The sequence below is a fragment of the Protopterus annectens genome, chromosome 15.part0, assembly GCF_019279795.1.
Source record: "Protopterus annectens isolate FY-2018-M chromosome 15.part0, PAN1.0, whole genome shotgun sequence".
NCBI classification, from domain to species: domain Eukaryota; kingdom Metazoa; phylum Chordata; order Ceratodontiformes; family Protopteridae; genus Protopterus; species Protopterus annectens.
The window spans coordinates 210618073-210637611 of record NC_056749.1 but is presented as its reverse complement, the minus strand read 5'-3'; the positions used below and the strand labels follow the sequence as shown (position 1 = coordinate 210637611).

The 19539-nt window shown below is 48.8% G+C and overlaps 1 protein-coding gene across 2 annotated transcripts in view; it reads left to right on the top strand.

Annotated features, from left to right (window-relative positions):
- The window catches only part of CCHR15.PART0H8orf48 (chromosome chr15.part0 C8orf48 homolog), a 1144402-nt gene that overhangs the window by 484420 nt on the left and 640443 nt on the right, over window positions 1–19539 (top strand). The gene's annotated exons all lie outside the window — the stretch shown is intronic.

Sequence of the window (19539 nt, the reverse complement as noted above, 5' to 3'; positions counted from 1 at the left end):
AACAAATACCTCATAAAGATTTCCACTCCTACTGTATACATTGCTTAGGCCCAGACCACGACATAGCAGCTTGTCTAGCCTGCGCTTCTTTTAACCGACGGACGCTTAGACGTCGGTCGGAGTTTGCTGAACAAATGTTCAGCTCTGATTTTGCCTACATTATGCCGTCGGATCCTCCGACTACGCAAATTTCCAAAAAACGAAAAGAAAAGGACCGACACTCGCGGTCCGGTCTCGCCGAAACCATTAAGCAAACTCATGAGTGTCTCGGTTTCGGCCGAAACCGAGCAAGCGGTTCTTTCTCCAGCCGAAACCATGCCTTCTACCGAGGCCTCCTCTAACCTGGCAGAATCTGCTTCTGAATTCCAGCCTTCTGTTGCGGTTTCTCAGGAATTATCAGACACAATTCCCCTGGATGTTTCAACCCCTGCACGTGGAGCTGCTAGGCCTCCTGCAGCCATCTCTATTAAGGCCTTTGCCAGGGCTAAAGCAGCCAAAGCTTTAAAATCTGTGCCTGCCAAACCCCCCTCACACAGGCCCAGCACTAGCTCTCATATGCTATCTTTGGCTGAGGATTTAATTTCTTTAATTCGTGGATCCCAGCCTCATCCAGACAGGTCCTCTCTCCCTCCTCCAGAAAAGAGGCCTAGAGCAGAGCCCCCTCAACCAGTATCCACTGATGGTTCCTCTGATGAATCAGAACATACAGACCTTCCTGAGGCTTCTTATTCTCCTTACGAAGACTCTGATGCTGAAGAGTCCATTCCTTCAGCCTCTCCACCTGAGGAATTTTCCTTTGGGGAAACCTTGCATGCTATGAGGGAACAATTTCAGTGGCAGGGCCAAGATATCTCAGACTCCAGAAAAAGGCTTAGAACCTTTCCACATTTGCCACAACATAGGCCTTTAGCTATACCTCCAGTTCTTTCTGTTGTAGATGATGCATTTAATGATGCTTGCACTGCTCCTGATTCATTACCTCCGGCTCCTGCTAAGCCCGATAGGTTCTACAGGGTCCCGGACACTCATCACCATTTATACAAGGCTCCTTTTGCAGATCCAGAGACCATCGCCCAGGGCCCTAAAGCTGTAGCTGCTACTTCTACTAAAAAAACCCTCCCCTCTGAAAGGGAATCCAGGTCCTTAGAGAGATGGGGTAAAAAAGTTTACACTTCTGCTACCTTGTCAGCTAGGGCTTTGAACTGCCAATTTCATATGATTCAATATCAAGAGTTTATGCTTGACCAGTTAACTAAAAAGCTTTCCTCTGAAGAATCTTTAGATAAAAAATATGTTCAGGAAATGGTACATAACATACAGCAGGTTAGTAACCATTCTTTAAAATGTGGCTATGATGCACTGGAGGCTTCCTTTAGATCAGCCATGACTGGCACAGTTATCAGGAGACATGCATGGTTGAAAGAACAGGCATTACCAGACCATGTCAAATCAAAGCTTTTGGATGCACCCATGGACAAGGTCAATTTATTTGGTTCCCCTGCTCAGCAGGTGCTAAAAAAGATGGAAGAGAAGGCGAAATCTGTACAAACGGTGAAAGATTTCTTACAGGTTCAACCTCCAAGGTTTAGCAGGAACTGGCCATCCAAGAATTGGTCCTTTCGGACTCCTCTAAGGCTCAGAGAGGCAGGAATAGGCGTTCAAGAGGCAGAAACCAATCCAGGGGTGCCTACAGGGACGCCAATGGCAAGGTAACAACCAGCGAGGCACAGATGCAGCCACCACCACTACAACAACTCAATCACAGTGACTTGACAGTGGCACCGCCTACCAGGGAACAACTAGAAGCACCCTTAGGCGGAAAACTAACCTTATTCTCAAAAACTGGCATTGCATCACAAGGGAAAAATGGATTTTGCAAACTATAGACCAAGGTTACAGGTTCCATTTCCATACTCTACCAGGAAGAGAGGAATGCCAAACCTACCACCTACTCAAAGGACAGAAGCTCTAAAACAAATATCTCAGCTATTAAGAATGAGAGCTGTGGAAAGGGTACCATCTATGGAGCAAGGAAAGGATTTTACTCCAGACTCTTCCTGGTACCAAGAAAAGAAAACAAATGGAGACCCATTCTAGACCTGTCCGCTTTAAACACATTCATTATTGTTCCAAAATTCAAAATGCTGACCCTACAGCAGCTTCTTCCCATGCTGGGCAAGGAGTCTTGGCTGGTAACTCTAGATCTCAAGGAGGCATACCTGCACGTCCCCATAAGACCAATTTGCAGAAGATACCTCAGATTTCTTGCAGGATCAGAGCATTATCAATTTTCAGCATTGCCCTTTGGCTTATCTACTGCGCCCAGAGTGTTCACGAAATGCCTGGCATCAGTAATTGCTCATTGCAGACTTCAGGGAATCCAAATTTATCCCTACCTGGACGACTGCCTGATACAAGCGGACAACAAAAGCAAGCTAAGCCTTGGGATATACAGTCAATATAAAAAAGTCAAGGCTGATTCCATCCCAAAGAATAACCTTTCTGGGTGCAGAGCTGGACACATCAAAACAAATGGCATTCCTAACTGCAGAAAAGAAAGAGCAACTTCCTCTCTACTTCTTGGCATTAACAAAGCAGAACCACCTAACTGCAAGAAAAGTACTGCAAGCTCTAGGCTTCATGGCATCCTGCATAATTCTGGTCCTCATGCCAGACTGCATATGAGAAAGCTACAGTGGTACCTAAGGAATTTGTGGTCCCAACACAAGCACAGCCTAGAAACCAAAATCCCAATAATTCCATGCCTGAAACAAGAGTTCCTATGGTGGGCTCAGGCCTGTCAATCAAACACAGGATTGCCCTTCTGCAACAGCCAACCAAGCCAAACCATCACGACAGATGCCTCAGACCTCGGTTGGGGAGCACACATGCAGGGCAAGTGCATACAAGGCTTATGGACTCAAGACCAGCTGCGCCTACACATAAATCTAAAGGAAATGCTGGCAGTAAAATTGGCAATCCAGTAATTCAGACCATTTCTCCAAGAAGGTCAGTTGATGATAAGGACAGACAACACCACAGTTATGTGGTACATCAACAAACAGGGGGGCACCCATTCATATCCTCTATGCCGGCTGGCACTGGACCTATGGGATGTGGCCCTGAGCTACAACATTCAGTTACAAGCAATTTTTGTACCGGGAAAAGAAAACATTCTAGCGGACATATTAAGCAGAACAACCACAGATGCCCACGAATGGATGCTTCATCCGGACATCTTCAAAGCCATCACAAGGGAATGGGGATTACCACAAATACACTTGTTTGCATCCCCATTCAATCACCAGCTAAAGAAATTCTGCACAAGGACGTACCACCCACTTGCTTGGAAGGTGGACTCCCTATCTTTCAGTTGGAAAAACCTGACAGCATACGCATTTACACCACTTCCTTTGATGCACAAGGTGCTTCTGAAGATCAAAGAGGACCGTCCAAGGATCATTCTGATAGCTCCAGACTGGCCAAGACAACATTGGTACCCATTGCTGAGGAGCATGTCTCGGGAACAAATATGGACACTACCCCTGATCCCATTACTGTTAACACAGAACAACTACAACATCCTGCATCCAAACCTGAAAACTCTGCAGCTAAATGCCTGGAACATTACATAACAGCAATTAACCCAAACTTATCCCAAAGGGTTAAAGACATAATCCTGGAGGTGCGCAGACCTTAAACAAGAAAGAATTATGCAGCAAAATGGAAAAGATATCTCATTTGGAGTACTGCAAAGGGAGAAGATGTGACTCTGGTAAACATGGCCAACATCCTGGAGTACTTGGCAGAGCTCTTCCACACAGGCCTGTCCTATTCTTCCATCAAGATACATGCATCAGCTATTTCAGCACAATATAGCTTGGATCCTCCTGTCTTCTCTCATCCCCTGCTCAGACAGTTTCTGAGAGGAATTAAAAATGTAAAACCTCCCAGGAAACCACCATTGCCAGCATGGGACTTGAACTTTGTGCTAGAAAAATTGACACTTCCTCCTTTCGAACCAGCAGCAACAGCAGAATTACAGTACTTATCCTGGAAGACTGCTTTCCTGCTGGCAATAACTTCAGCAAGAAGGGTCTCTGAACTACAGGCATTAATGGCAGTACAACCCTTCCTGATCTTCCATCAAGATAAAGTGTCCATGAGAACAAATCCTACATTTATGCCTAAGGTGGTATCCAGAGTGTCATTAAATCAGGCTATCCACCTACCTACATTCTTCCCAAACCCACAGAACAGGGAGAAAGACTTTGCATACCTTGGATGTACACAGGCAGTTACGCTACTACCTGGACAGGACTAAGTCCAATAGAAAACTGACCAGCTTCTGGTAGCATATGCCACAGGAAAGGAAGGAAAACCAATTTCAAAACAGACAATCTCCAAATGGATAGGAAATTGCATTAGATTTTGTTACTCCTACCATGGAAAGAAAACTCCAGAGAACATCAGACCTCACTCCACAAGGGCTACAGCCACTACCACAGCTTTCTTACGAGGAGTGGCTACCAAGGACATTATAGAGGCTGCTACTTGGACCTCCGTGCATACATTTGCCAAGCATTACAATTTACCTTTATACTCTAGATCCCGAGCAGGTTTTGCCACTGCTGTTTTGCAAGGGATCCTAGCTACACCATAATCACTACTCTTTCCTCCTGCCCTTGTTTAGCTATGGTATTCTACCCATTTGTAAGGACTGCAGATGCATCCTTGAAGGACATAGTACAGTTTTGTACCTACCATAAATGTAGATGTCCGATAGGAATGCATCTGCAGTCAGGATTACCCACCCACCTTCCCCTCTGAGGTACTCCTAGGGTATTTGCCAGCCTTCAGCTAGCTTGGGGGGGATCTATTATGGTGTATTTGTTTGTATATATGTACATACATGCTTATTTTTTGTGTTTGCTCTCTACTATTTGGAATCATTGGCATTTATCCAAATTTAGCCTTCCAAGAGGGCACCTGGCATCTGGGGCAAGAAACACTGAGGAAAATGGTGTCGGCTGATGCCTTTATACCCGAATAACTGCAGCTATGACGTCGGGTGAAGTGCGACACCAGCCAAGGCCAGACCCAGACTTTGGAATCCGGCCGACCGAAGGGCTGCCTGACGACAGGACAACCCATTTGTAAGGACTGCAGATGCATTCCTATCGGACATCTACATTTATGGTAGGTACAAAACTGTACTTTCCACTTCCTCTGGTCTCGTACTCAAATATCCTTCCTGGATACTGGAGACCAATCAGGACCTCTTATCTCACCCCCTCAGAATTCTACCATCCCAATCTCCATGCCCTCAAGCTAATCACATGGATGTTAAGTTGTCAATCTCGCCTTCATTCTTGCTTGATGGGGTTCGGAGCCGATCCCTCGGCTCCGACTCGGCACTTGCTTTAGCTCGAGAACTCCTTTTACCAGCTCGAGGCAGCCCCATATCCCATGATGCAAGGCAGGAAGTACCCAGATCTCGCTTGTCGCTTGGGAGGTCTTCTCTTTACCAGCTCCTGGTAAGTAATTCACATTTGTGACATTTAAGCCCCTTTTAGTTAAAACTTTTGTTTTTGATAGTTTAACTTTAATTTAACTTTTCTGACAGAAATCCCTGTCTCTTTTAATTTTTTAGTCAGTTAATTTCCTATCCCATCCCCTGTTAGGGTGTGTGTGTTGGTATTTTTACTAAATACCCTTTGGTATTAGTTTAATTAATTGGACTGGTGTGTGTGTGTTTTGTTAGGCACCATGTCTAAAGAGAGGGTTTCAGGTTTTAAGAAGTGTGACTCGTGCTGTCAGAAGATGTCTCTGACAGACGGTCACACTTCTTGCCTGTACTGTTTAGGCCCTCTTCACCTGCAGGACTCCTGTGCTATTTGTCACTCCTTCAGCCAGAGAGTCCTGCAGGAGAGAAGGAATAAGTTGATTCTCAGGGTCTTCTTAAGCCGGAGGGCTCTCCGCCAAGTCGGCCCCACAAAATCAACTAAATCTGCCAAGACCCAGGTTCTGTTTCTAAGCCTGTGGCCTCGGCTCCGACTCGTATAGAGTCGAGATCGGCTCGGCTGGAGCCGATTCTGGATCCACTAAGCTTTGGCCGATGGCTATCGGTGCCGAATCTGCTTTGACCACTGTGGTGTCGGTTCCGACGCTCCGACACCCACGCGGCACGGCATCGGTGTCGGCTCCGATCGGCTCCGACACCCATGTGGCACAGGCATCGGTGTCGGCCCGATCGGCTCCGACACCGTTACTTTGGTGGCTGTATCGGCTCCGGCTGGAGCCGATACATCTAAGCTCTGCGCTCGAGAAATCGGTGCCGACAGGATCAGTAATATCGGCCCGATGACCCATTCCAGGAAGAGGTCGAGGTCCCTTCCTTGAGCCGATACTTTCGGCTCGGCCTCGCCTCTTCTATCGAACGGAGCCATCGGAGCCGATCTTCAAGGTCATCCAGGTTGTCAGACCATGACCTAGAGAGAGTGGTCAGTAGATTGCTCAAGTCACAGGTACTGGCCCAATTGCTTGACAGTCCGCCTCAGCAGACGACTGTTGGTCCACACCCCGTTACAGTTCCTCCTTCAACTCTACCTCAGAGCTTGGAGTTGGAGTCTTCGGGCATGGTTACTGCTACGGCTGGAGGACGGATACCCCTTCTGTTCCTTCAGCCCCTACTCTTATCTCCTCTTCCTTAGAGGGATTCGTGGTCGGGCTTCCATGGTCTCCTCCGAGGGGTGAGTGGCATCGGACCCTTGTCCGAACCCGCTCTTCCCCTTGGAGCCTCGGCCTTGGTGAGCTCGGCTCCGACATCTGCCTCGAGACTTCCCTTCGTGGCCCCGGAGTTCCTAGCTCTTCGAGCGGGTCTCGGACCTGCCTGGGAGGGGAGCATTCGAGGTGATGAAGAGTGTACTGGCCACTGGTATCAGTCAGCAGTCTCTTCCGTAGCTCCTCCCTCTATTGTACCTGTTGACATCTCTGCCACTTCTCTTGCTACAGGACCCAGAGATCCTCCGCCTCAGGTTTCCCCATTGGGAATTTCCCCCTCTTCCGAGGATTCTCCTGATGTTTCGGGAGATCCTCCTAGGAAGAGGACTTGTAAGAGGAAGCATGTAGACTCCCTGAGTCTGTCACTTCGGATACTGACTTTGATGAGTCAGAGGGATCCCCTAGATCCCCCTCTGAGGATGTCTCCTTCTCAGACATCCTAGAACTTCTGAAACAGAGGGGAAACTGGCCCACCAACAATCCCTCTGAGGATGAGTCAGTATACCTAGAGGCGTTTGGATCTCGGCCCTCCACCTCCTGGGTCTCTCCGCCTTTCGACCCCCTTATGCAGGTTATAGCTCGAAAGGTGTGGACAGCTTCTGACTCTGTAGAGCCTGTCCCTAGGAGGCCTTCTAAATTTATAACTGCCCCTAGTGACAAACAATTCCTTACCAAGGGTGTCTCCGCTGATGCCATGGTGGTGGCTGCGGCCACCAAAAAGGAACTTGCAGATCCTTCCGTGCCTGTCCATCCTCCTAACAAGGACTCTAGGACCATGGATAGGTACGGCAAGCGGATGTTTTCCTCAGCGACCTTTGCTATGCGTTCGCTGAATTATCTTTGTCACTTCACCAGACTCCAGAGAGATATCCTGAAGGAGCTGGGAGAAGTAGTTCAGGATCCTACAGCTGCAGGGGCCCAAGAAAAGATTGCTTCGCAGCTAGGAACCCTCAATTCCATTGCTAACTCCTCCATGCGGCTAATATCTTATGCTGCTGATGGAGCGAGTAGAGCTGCAGGCACAGGTGTGGCTCTTAGACGCCAAGCCTGGATGCGGCTATGTGATTTTGGATCCCTTTAAGGCCCTTCACAAATTCTCCCTTTGATGGGTCAGCTTTGTTTGGCCCTCAGGTGAAGGAAACCTTGACCAGGTGTGAGCAGGACGGCAAGACTCTTTCTGCTGTTGGAGTCCGTTTTTCCACCCCTTCTAGGCCTTATCCCAAAGGACAGAAGGGTGGGAAGATGTGGTTCCGTAAATCTCAAGGAGTCACGCCGGATTCACGTGGTCAGTTTACCCCTAGAGGCAGAGGGGTAACAACAACAGACGCTCTAGAGGCAGAGGGGGTCCGAAGAATCAGGGCAACAGGGAGTCTCTTCCTGAGAAGCCTTTTCAGCATCCCTGAGGTGTTGCCCGGCTGTCCCTCCTTGGAGGCAGTCGGGGGAAGATTATCACTGTACCCAGAAGCCTGGCATTCCCTCACTCAAGACAGATGGGTACAGTCGATCATATCCAAGGGTTACATAATTCCTTTCGAGGAAAGTCCCTTCCCCTCAAGTTCCCTTCCAGATGTACCACCCGGTCTAAGGGACATTGCAGAGTTGGAGATCGCAAAACTACTGCAAAAAAGAGCCATTCAGCCAGTTATAGACCATTCAGAGCTCGGAATCTACTCAAGGTTCTTTTTGGTCCCCAAAAAGACGGGAGACTGGAGACCAATATTGGATCTCAGCAGACTCAACAAGTCTGTCAGGAAGACAAGATTCCGAATGGTCACTCTTCAGTCAATTCTACCCTTCTTACAGAAGGACAACTGGATGTGCTCAATAGATCTTCAGGATGCGTACTATCACATCAAAATTCACAGACGCTCCAGGAGATTTCTCCGCTTTCGGCTGGGGTCCAGTCATTTCCAGTTCAGAGCCCTGCCCTTTGGTCTCACTACAGCCCCCAGAGTGTTCACCAAATGCATGGCAGTGGTCACGGCTCACCTGAGACGCCAAGGATTCCAGGTGTTTCCGTATCTCGACGACTGGCTCCTGTCAGCCACCACCAGGCATCAGCTTATACAAGCCAGGGATTACACAATAGACCTTTGTTCTCATTTGGGCATCTCAGTCAACTACGAAAAATCATCCTTATCGCCCTGCCAGTCTATTACCTTCATAGGCAAACTTAAACACTGTTCGGATGTCAGCTACCCTTACAGAACAAAGAGTTTCAGACATTCAGACTCATGTCAGGATCATTCTGGCCAGCAAGAAGGTACAGGCCAGAATGGTTCTAAAGGTGTTAGGTCTTATGGCTGCGGCCATCACTCTTCTTCCCCTGGCTCGATTCTACATGCGCCTCCTTCAGTGGATGCTGTTCACACAGTGGTCATACCAGCAACTCCCAATGCGTCACCAGATTCTGGTGACACAAACATGCAAAGAACATCTTGCTTGGTGGATCACATCGCCTCAGGTTCACCAAGGCAGGTGCTTTGTACCTCCGTCCCGATAGCCACTGTCACCACGGATGCCTCCCTGATCGGGTGGGGGGGTCATTATCAGGGCAGGATGGTTCATGGGACGTGGCAACCGTTCGAGTACCATCTGCACATAAATGTCCTGGAGATGAGAGCAGTGCTTTTAACGTTGCAAGCCCTCAACGACTTTCTTCCCGTAGGGACAATTGCAGTCCACACAGACAACATGTCTGTAGTTTGGTATATCAACAAACAGGGCGGAACCAAGTCCTACCCTTGTGTCGAGAAGCGCTCAGACTATGGCAATGGGCGATCTCCTCTCATCGGTTTCTGGTAGCAACGCATATCCCTGGGAAAACCAACATTATAGCGGACAGATTGAGCAGAGCTATTCTCATGCCTCACGAGTGGTCTCTCAAGCAATCCATAGCGGAAGAGATTTTTCTGGAATGGGGTCGCCCATGTTGCGATCTTTTGCTACTCCCAAAACAGCAAATGTCCAGACTTCTTCAGCCTCTTCCTCTATCAGGCCATCCCCAGAGACGCTCTGACCCAGGATTGGCCCCAGGGACTTCTTTATGCCTTCCTCCTTTTCCTCTGATCCCTCAGGTGATCCAGAAAGCTACCGCTTTGAGAGCCAAATTGATTCTCATTGCCCCTTACTGGCCTCGACAAGTTTGGTTCCGTTCCTCCATCATCACCTTTTGGTGCAGCCGTGGCATCTGGACCCAGTGCCAGATCTACTGATTCACCAATCCGGTCAGCTGCACCGGTCAATCCCTTCTCTCAACCTCACAGCATGGTTGCTCCACTTCCTTCCTTAGCCAGGCTTCCTTTGATCTCTAACCCAGTTAGAGATATCATAGTAGCTTCACTAAAATCCTCTACCAGTAGGATTTACACAAGCAAATGGAAACGTTTCTCTTATTGGGCTAAGGCCCAGAATATTGATCCTTTTACTGCCCCTGTTCAGGCAGTTCTGGACTTCTTAGCAGAGATTTTCCATGCAGGCTCCTCTTCTTCCACAGTCAGAGTTCAGTTGGCTGCTATTTCTAATTTTCATGTCGGGATAGCAGATCATAATATTATGTCCCATAGGCTCTGCAGGGCCTTTTTGAAAGGAATTTTCCTACTAAAGCCTCCAATCAGGAATCCTCCTCCTCAGTGGGATTTAAATTTAGTGCTGACATCCTTGATTCTTCCCCTTCGAGCCAGCTGTTTCTTGTTCCCTGAAATATCTTTCTTGGAAAACTTTATTCCTAGTGGCTATTACATCTGCCAGGAGGGTGTCTGAACTTCATGCTCTTTCGGTTCGACCCCTATTTGATTTTTCACAAAGACAGAGTATCTTTGAGAACTAATCCATCCTTTTTACCTAAGGTCGCTTCAAAACAATCTGAATCAATCTATTGATCTCCTGTATTTTTCCTAACTATTCAGATAGAGCTGAACAAAAGCTACATTATCTTGGCGTCCACCGTCAGCTTAGATATTATTTGGACAGAACAAAAAATTTAGAAAATCTGATCAACTTTTGTTTCCTATGCGGATAATAAAAAGGCCTTCCTGTTTCTAAAGTGACTTTGTCCAGATGGCTTTCTTCGGTCATCACTGAAATTTATACGATCAGGGGAAAACAGCTGTGCTCAAAACCTAAAGCACATTCAACTAGGAGTTTAGCTACTTCTACAGCTTTTCAAGCTAGACTGCCTTTAGACACTATTTGTGCAGCGGCCACTTGGGCCACTCCTCACACTTTTGTTTCCCATTACAAATTGGACTTGGCCTCCAGGGACAGAGCCAGTTTTGGCTCTACAGTCCTCAAGAGTTTGTTCCATTGAGCCACCCAGGATAGAGGTGCTAGGGACGGTCCCATCAAGCAAGAATGAAGGCGAGATTGACAACTTAACATTAAGTTATGTACCTACCATAACGTTCCATGTTAGTTGTCTTCTCGCCTTCTTTCTTGCGACCTCCCTCCTTCCCCCTGGCCTGGACAGACCTTGTATAAGAAACTATAATACTAAAGACCATTCAGACCTGGTCCTTTTTCCATTTGTAAGTTTCTTCTTCCTTTGGGAAGTATTGTTTATGCTTGGTGTTATTGCCCTTTTGTCAACAAACGAGATCTGGGTACTTCCTGCCTTGCATCATGGGATATGGGGCTGCCTCGAGCTGGTAAAAGGAGTTCTCGAGCTAAAGCAAGTGCCGAGTCGGAGCCGAGGGATCGGCTCCGAACCCCATCAAGCAAGAAAGAAGGCGAGAGAAAACAACTAACATGGAACGTTATGGTAGGTACATAACTTCTTATTTCTTCACTTCCAGTGATAGTAAGATGGTCCAGGCTCGCTTCCCCAGTCCATGACATTATTTTGGCCTCCCAGAAGGCCTCTACTAAGAAAGTTTACATAAGCAAATGGAAAAGATACTCTGTATGGGCTTCCAAAGAGAACATTAATCCCTTTTCAGTGCCTGCATCAGCTATTCTCCTTTTCCTCAGTACTCTTTTTAAAGAAGGGGCAAGTTTTTCTACTATTAAACTCTAGCTAACAACCCTATCCAATTTTCACACTGGAAACAAATCCCTTTCTCTGTCAAATTTCAGGTTAATTAAGGCTTTTATCAAGAACCCTCTCCACCTTGGGACCTTACGGCGGTCATTCAGGGGTAAACTCTGAAACCCTTTGAACTGGCAGGCAAATATAATATGAAGTTTCTTTCCTATAAAACAATTCTTTTGGTGGCTATCACTTCAGCAAAAAGAATTTCTGAGCTTCAAACATCATCTGTTAGACCTTATCGTATTTTCCATAAAGATAAGGTGTCTCTACGAACAAACCCTTCCTTTATGCCTAAAGTGGTCATGGAGACTAACATTAATCAGTCCATACAATTACCAGTTTTATTTCCAAACTTTACTAATAAAGGTGAATATATGCTGCACCTTCTTGACATTCATAGACAACTGCATTTCTGTCTTCACAGAATGAAACAGTACAGGAAATCTGGCCAGCTGTCTGTGTCCTTCTCCCGTAACAGCCTAGGTCAAGCAATTCCAAACTAACCCTGGCCAAATGGATTACTGATTGTATTTCATTGATTTACTCTCAAAAAAGTTTGGAATTTCCTCATTCTCCTAGAGCTCACTCCACTAGAGCTATGGCTACATCATTTGCTTTTTCCTCTAGAATGTCAATCAATAATATCTGTGCTGCATCCATTTGGTTGAAGAATTATACCTTTGTTAAACATTACAAAATGGACATTTTATCCAGAAGCAGGGCTTCTTTTGGCTCAATAGTGCTCCTGCATATCCTTCCTTGAGGGCATCTCACAAGAATCACGTAGCTAGGGACTCTGACCCATCAGTGAGGATGAATGAAAAGGACAACATCAGATTTAAAAGTTATGTTCTTACCTTAACTTGGCATCTGTGTTGTCCATTTTCATTCTTCCTCACCTTCCCTCCCAGCCATCACCCAGCGCTGTTGCTCCTAGAAGGATCTTTGGAAGATTTTGAAACACACGTTCCCAGTTTGAGCCTCAGTCCTTTCTCTATCTGTCCTGTCTCTATTATCCAGTGAGCAGTAAGGCAGCAAACTCAATATGAGGAGTTGGAGATGGTGTAGAGCATTATGGGTAGAGGGATCAGCTCAGGATTTGGATCCAAGTCTGAAAAATGCAGCTGAACTGGATCTGAGGGTCAGCTCCATAACCCATCAGTGAGGAAGAATGAAAATGGGCAACACAGATGCCAAGTTACGGTAAGAACATAATTTTAAGTCCCTCAGTGGATCTTTTTCCAGCCCCATAAAGAAAAATCATTTAGCAGTATGGTATTTTGTCTTAGCCACAGTGGGTGACTGCTGTGGTCAACGCTAGTTCCTTAGACCACTCATCTTGTTCTTTGGATTTCTGTATGTAGTCCATACTGCCACCATGGTCTGGGGTCAGACACATCGTCTGTGTCTGTGGAGTCCTATCAGTGGGCAAGGTAAAGCCATTTTGCCCTGGGAGAAGGGACAGGGAATGTGTCCCTGCTTAGCTAGCCAGAATCCCTAGGACAGTTGTTACTGGCAACACCGGATCTGTTTCTTCCTGAATTCCTGTCATAAGGGGAGAGAAACTAAACATTTTATCTTCTCCTGTGTCAGTTACTTTCTACATAAGTAATTTATTAGGGTTGGCTAAGGGTCATGTACAGGCTCTTGACCCTTCTTATAAGACTATTTGTAGTAAAAGAAAAACGGGATTCATTGTTCACTGAGGAGGTTCAAGGCTTTGAATCTTTATGTGAATGTGGAGAGAGAGAGAGAGAGAGAGAGTTATTTCTTCTCAAGTTTCTGATTCAGATTCTGAGGAGACTGTGGTATCTGATTTTCCCTGTGAGGGATGTTTTTTCTCTGAGATTATTTCTAGGATGAATCAGTGCTTTCAGTGGGAGAACACTGAGATCTGAAGTAGTTAACTTTATTTGTGCAGCAACCTATGGGATTCGGATCTGACCTCTGATCCGAGCCAGCAGTTTTCAACAGCTTTAGATCCGAGCTCCAAGCTCCAAGCTCCTCCCCTACCCATAATCCCCTGCCAACCCTGACTGACCTCAGATCTAGTTTGCTGCGGTTATCCAACAGCAGCTTGATCTGCAGCTCCAAGTCTTCGAGACTTTTGTGAGGAAAAAAATTACCTTTTTTCTCTCCTTTCTTCTGTTTTTTGGTTGTGTGTGTTTTCAGGTCCCTTTTTGTAAAAACCCTCTCTAGTTAAACTTATATTTTTTGGTCTTTTACCTCCCCCTTCCTTCGTGGTTCCATTAGGGTTTTGTGTGTGTGTGTGTGTTTGGGGCCTAACGTGTGTGTTTCTCTTTTAGTTTAAATGGCTGAGGCCCCAAAATTGATCTTTTCTAAGTGCACCGAGTGTGGCCATAAGCTGTCCCTGGCGGATGGCCACACTCGGTGTGTGTTGTGCCTTGGGGTTGAACACCTGTCTTCTGGTTGTTCCATCTGTGTGGCGTTCAACCCCAGGGCACTCAAGGACCGGAGGTCCAAGCTGATTCTGGCGGGTCTTCTGACCCCGGATTCGGCTTCTACCTCCGGTCCTCCTGTGGCTCCCGCTGCGGCTGCAGCAGCTACCACTCCTGCTTCCCTCCCCCCCGGCCGGGACTCAACCTTCCGCCTTAGGCCCGGAGGAGAGGGAGGCCAGGAAAGAGAAAAGGAGGGAGAAGCACCACAAGCGGCGGGCCGAGGCCTCCGCTTCGGCCCCCCGGCTAAGCAGTCTTCTCCCTCTAGGACTTCTGGGTCTCCTCCGTCTCGGATCCGGTCCCCGTGCTTTTCATCAGGTCCTGAGGAGGAGGAGATCCGATCTTCTTTGAGGTCATCAAGGCAACACTCCCGTCCTGCCTTGGTGGCCTCATCGAGATCTACTCGAAGTCTCATGGATGCAGATTTGGACTGGATGATGAGAAGATTCCTCCAGGCCCAACTGCAGATGGGAGTGCTCCTGCCTCCCCCCCCTCCGGGGGGGAGCTCGACCCCTTTTTTTGCCCCGATAGCTCCTTCTCCGTCCCGCTTCCCAGGCTCAGAATCTTTGGAGCCGGGGGTGTGTCGGCGCTGATAGTCTCGGGTACTTCGGCGCCGACACTTCCCTCGAGTCTGTCAGGTCCATTTTCTTCGGATCCGAGCTCTCGGAGTCGAGGGCTGAGCTTCGGATCCGGCGGTATTGGTATGCCTTCGGCTCCGTCCAGGTCGGAGCATACTGGTCCGTCGGATCCGATCGCTTCGGCGCTGGCCCATATCCGTCCAGCGGATCCGAGGGAGGGTCTGCTTTCGGATCCCAGAGAGAGCAGCTCTCCCTCGGCATTCGACGTGGTGGAGAGGGCCCTGTCGAAAGATTCCAGGCCCCTGGCCCTTGCCACGGCTCCACCCTGCACTCCTTCTCAGTTGGGCCCAACTTCCATCACCCGGCCCCAGGGACAGCCTGCTCTGACGTCCCAGGTCGTTCCTTTGGAACAAGACGTGGCTGGTGAGACCTCCTCGGACAGCCCCCCCCGAGGAGGTTCCTCACAAGCAAAAGTGCAAAAGGAGGCACCTGGACTCTCCCGAGTCCTTGACTGAGGACACGGATTTGGAGGAGGGGGAAGGCTCCCCAAGATCACCCCCCGAAGATGTCTCATTTGGTGACATCATGGAGATGCTCAGGATAAAGGGGGGGGTGGTCTGCCCCAAAGCCTACTTCGGACAAATCCGTGTTCCTGGAGGCGTTTGAAGCAGGCCCGTCTACCTCTTGGGTGTCCCATCTGGCCGACACCCTGGTAGATTTGATTACTACCAGGGCGTGGAAGGAGCCGGACACTGTGGAGCCAGTCCCCAAGCGCCCGGACAAAATTCTTAGCCCACCCTCTGACAAGTCCCACTGGAGTAAGGGTCCCCCTGTAGATGCCATGTTGGTGGCGGCCGCCACCAAGAGGGAACTAGCTCAGGAGAGTCCCTCGGTTCATCCCCCGAGCAAGGAGTCTCGGTCGATGGACCGTTTAGGGAAGCGGGTCTTTATTTCGGCTACCTTCTCTGTGAGGTCGCTGAACTACATAGCACATGTGCTTCGGCTGCAGCGGGACCTTATCAAAGAGTACGCTGCGTCGCCCCCATGTCCATGTTGGCGGAGGACAAATGTTTGCACTCCACCCAGATGACCACTCTCTGATCCATATCAAACACCTCTATGCGGCTTCTATCCCATGCTATGGAGGGAGCCGCTAGAGCCAGCGGAGCGGGCCTTGTCATGAGGCGTTAGGCCTGGCTCTGGCACTGTGATTTCGCGAAACCCTTCAAGGCGTCTTTCGCTAATGCCCCTTTCGATGGTTCTGCCCTCTTTGGCAAAACTGTTCACGATACCTTGGTCCAGAGCGAGAAGGATGGGAAGATGTCTGCTGTCTGAGTCCGCTTCTCTACTCCCCAGAGGTCCTTCTCCAAGAACCAAAAGGGACAGAAGAAGATGTGGTTCCAGAAGTCGCAACAGTCACGTCCCGCTCCGGACTCCCATCCCTTCTGCGGCAGAGGAGGGCAGGGTGGACGCCGCCCTAGAGGCAGAGGGGGCCCGCGCAACTTTGGATCCAGAGAACCCTTCTCGGACCAACCCACGCAACACCCCTGAGGGGTTGCCCAACTGCTTCACTCTGGAGGCAGTCGGGGGCATTTCTCGAAGCACGTAGCAGCTTGGGAGTCCATCACGACAGACAGCTAGATGCTTCGCATTATATCCAGAGGATATCAGATTCCCTTTTCTCTTTACCCACGCAGCCCCAGATACCTCCCCGATGTCCCACCCGATCAGAGGGAGGCCGCAGCAAAAGAAATCCAACAGTTGCTGCAAAAAAGAGCCATCCAACACGTCCCCCCAGACCAGTGCGGGTCGGGTTTTACTCCAGGTTCTTTTTGGTGCCAAAAAAGATGGGGGACTTAAGACCTATCCTCGACCTCTCCTCCCTGAACCTGTCAGTAACCAAAGAGAAGTTCCGCATGGTCACCCTTCAATCCATTCTCCCCCTTTTGTGGGAGAACGACTGGATGTGCTCTGTAGACCTCAAGGATGCGTACTACCACATTCTGATGGACAGGCGATCCAGAAGGTTCCTCCGCTTCCGGCTAGGAGCCAGTCATTTCCAATTCAGGGTCCTTCCCTTTGGTCTCACCACAGCCCCCAGGGTGTTCACCAAAGTGTTAGCAGTGATTGCGGCCCACCTGAGGCTTCAGGGAATCCAGGTCTACCCATACCTGGACGACTGGCTCCTGACCGCCCCGACAAGGCATCTACTCTGCGCAACCAGAAACTACTTTCTTCATCTAGCTCCCCGGCTGGGGATCACTATCAACATGGAGAAGTCGTCTCTTACCCCGACTCAGACTATAGACTTCATAGGGGCAAGATTAGACACAAACCAGCTCCTAGCTTTCTTGACCACAGACCGGCTACGAACCCTGAGGCTACATGTGTGGGCCATTCTACATTCTCCAGCTCCTCCGGCGGAATTGTCCTGAGGGCTCTAGGCTCGATGGCGGCGGCAATCAACCTTTTGCCAATGGCGCGTTCGAACATGAGGGTCTTGCAATGGACCCTCCAGGTCCAGTGGTCCTTCCTTCGATTTCCTCTGAGCCATCCCATTCCCCTCAGCAGGACTTGCAAGAGGGCCCTCTTATGGTGGCTCCAATCTCCGAATCTCCAGGAAGGACGCCCCTTTTCTATGGCCCCTCCCCTAGCCACGGTGACCACGGACACCTCCCGCCTCGGGTGGGGGGGGCATTGTTCGGGCAGGACAGTCCAAGGCACGTGGGACCCCACGGAGACCTCTCTGCATATCAATGTCCTAGAGATGAGGGCAGTGCTGTTAGCGTTGCAAGCACTTCAGCACCTTCTTCCTGTAGGAACTATTGCGATTCAGTCAGACAATGTCTGTTGTCTGGTACATCAACAAACAGGGGGGAACCAGGTCCTACCCACTCTGTTGAGAGGCCATGAGGGTGTGGGAATGGGCGATCTCCACCAACCACTTTCTTATAGCAATGCACATTCCGGGGCGGTCCAACATCCTATCGGACAGACTAAGTCGCACCATCCTGTTACACACGAGTGGTCTCTGAATCCCGAGATAGCGAATCAGATTTTCGCCAAATGGGGTCAACCCTGTTGCGATCTCTTTGCTTCTCCCTCGAACACAAAATGTTACGACTACTTCCCTCTCATTTCCCCCTCCGGGGAATCTCCGAGAGACGCTCTGGTGCATGCTTGGCCTCCCGGTCTACTTTATGCTTACCCTCCTCTTCCTCTGATGCTGAAGTTTCTGCAGAAAGCCAGCCGGTTGGGGAGCAGGATAATCCTCATTGCCCCATTCTGGCCTCGTCAACCCTGGTTCCCTTACCTTTGGTCTCATCTGGTGAATCCCCCTTGGATTCTGGATCCCCGTCCAGAGCTAATATCCCACCCCCTAGATCTCCCAGTCCCGAATCTGGACAATCTCAATCTCACAGCTTGGCTGCTCCATTTCCACTTGTAGCTAGGACTCCCGGTATCTCTTCCCCAGTTAAAACTATTCTAGTAGCAGCGCACAAGCCTTCTACTAGAAAGGTCTATAGTAGCAAATGGAAACGTTTCTCCATTTGGGCGGAACGTCGAAATTTGGATCCTTTCACAGCTCCTTTGCTAGCGGTATTAGACTTCCTGTCAGGGCTGTTTCATCAGGGGGCTAGCTCCTCCACAGTCAAGGTTCAACTAGCAGCTATCTCTCATTATCACGTGGGAAATTAACTGGGCCCTTTGATCACCACGAAATTGTGTAAGACCTTTTTGAAGGGCACCTTTCTGCTCAGACCTCCAGTGAAGGATGTAGTCCCTCCTTGGGATTTAACGCTGGTGCTTCAGGCCTTAACAGCTCCCCCGTTTGAACCTGCAGCTTCAGTAGATCTTAAATTCTTGTCATGGAAAATGGCCTTTCTTGACGCTATCACCTCGGCACGAAGGGTCTCTGAACTACAGGCCCTCTGTGTAAAACTCCCATATTTGACTTTTCACAAGGATAGAGTTTACCTCAGGACCAATCCCGCCTTTCTTCCCAAGATTGCCTCTGAATCGAATATTAACCAGTCCATCAACCTACCAGTCTTCTTCCCTAATTACCAAAACAAAGGGGAATATAAATTACACTCACTGGATGTGCATAGACAACTTCGCTTCTACATCCACAGGACATCTGGTCATAGGCAATCTGACCAGTTGTTCGTCTCCTTTGCCAAATTTAACTTGGGTAAATCTGTGTCTAAAGTCACGCTGTCCAGATGGATCTCGCAATGTACCTTTTAGCATATGAAAGTTCTGGCAGGCCCGCACCTCAGGGAGTCCATGCCCACTCTACTCGGTCTATGTCTACTTCTGCAGCTTTTAGAGCTAGAGTCTCTTTGGATGATATTTGTTCAGCAGCCACTTGGGCCTCATCTCATACCTTTATCAATCACTATAAATTGGACATTATCTCCACAGGGAGAGCATCCTTTGGTTCTGCAGTGCTCCGAAACATCCTTCCATGAAGGCCGCCCAAGGTTCAGGTAGCTGGGGACTCTGTCCCATAGGTTGCTGCACAAATGAAGTTAACTACTTCAGATTAAGAAGTTATGTACTCACCATAACGTTCTATCTGAGTAGGTAAACTTCATTTGTCAGCAACCGTCCCTCCCTCCTGCCCCCTCACTTATGAATGTTTTCATACTCAGGTCCATGGGTGTTACCCACTTATCTTGAAAGTATT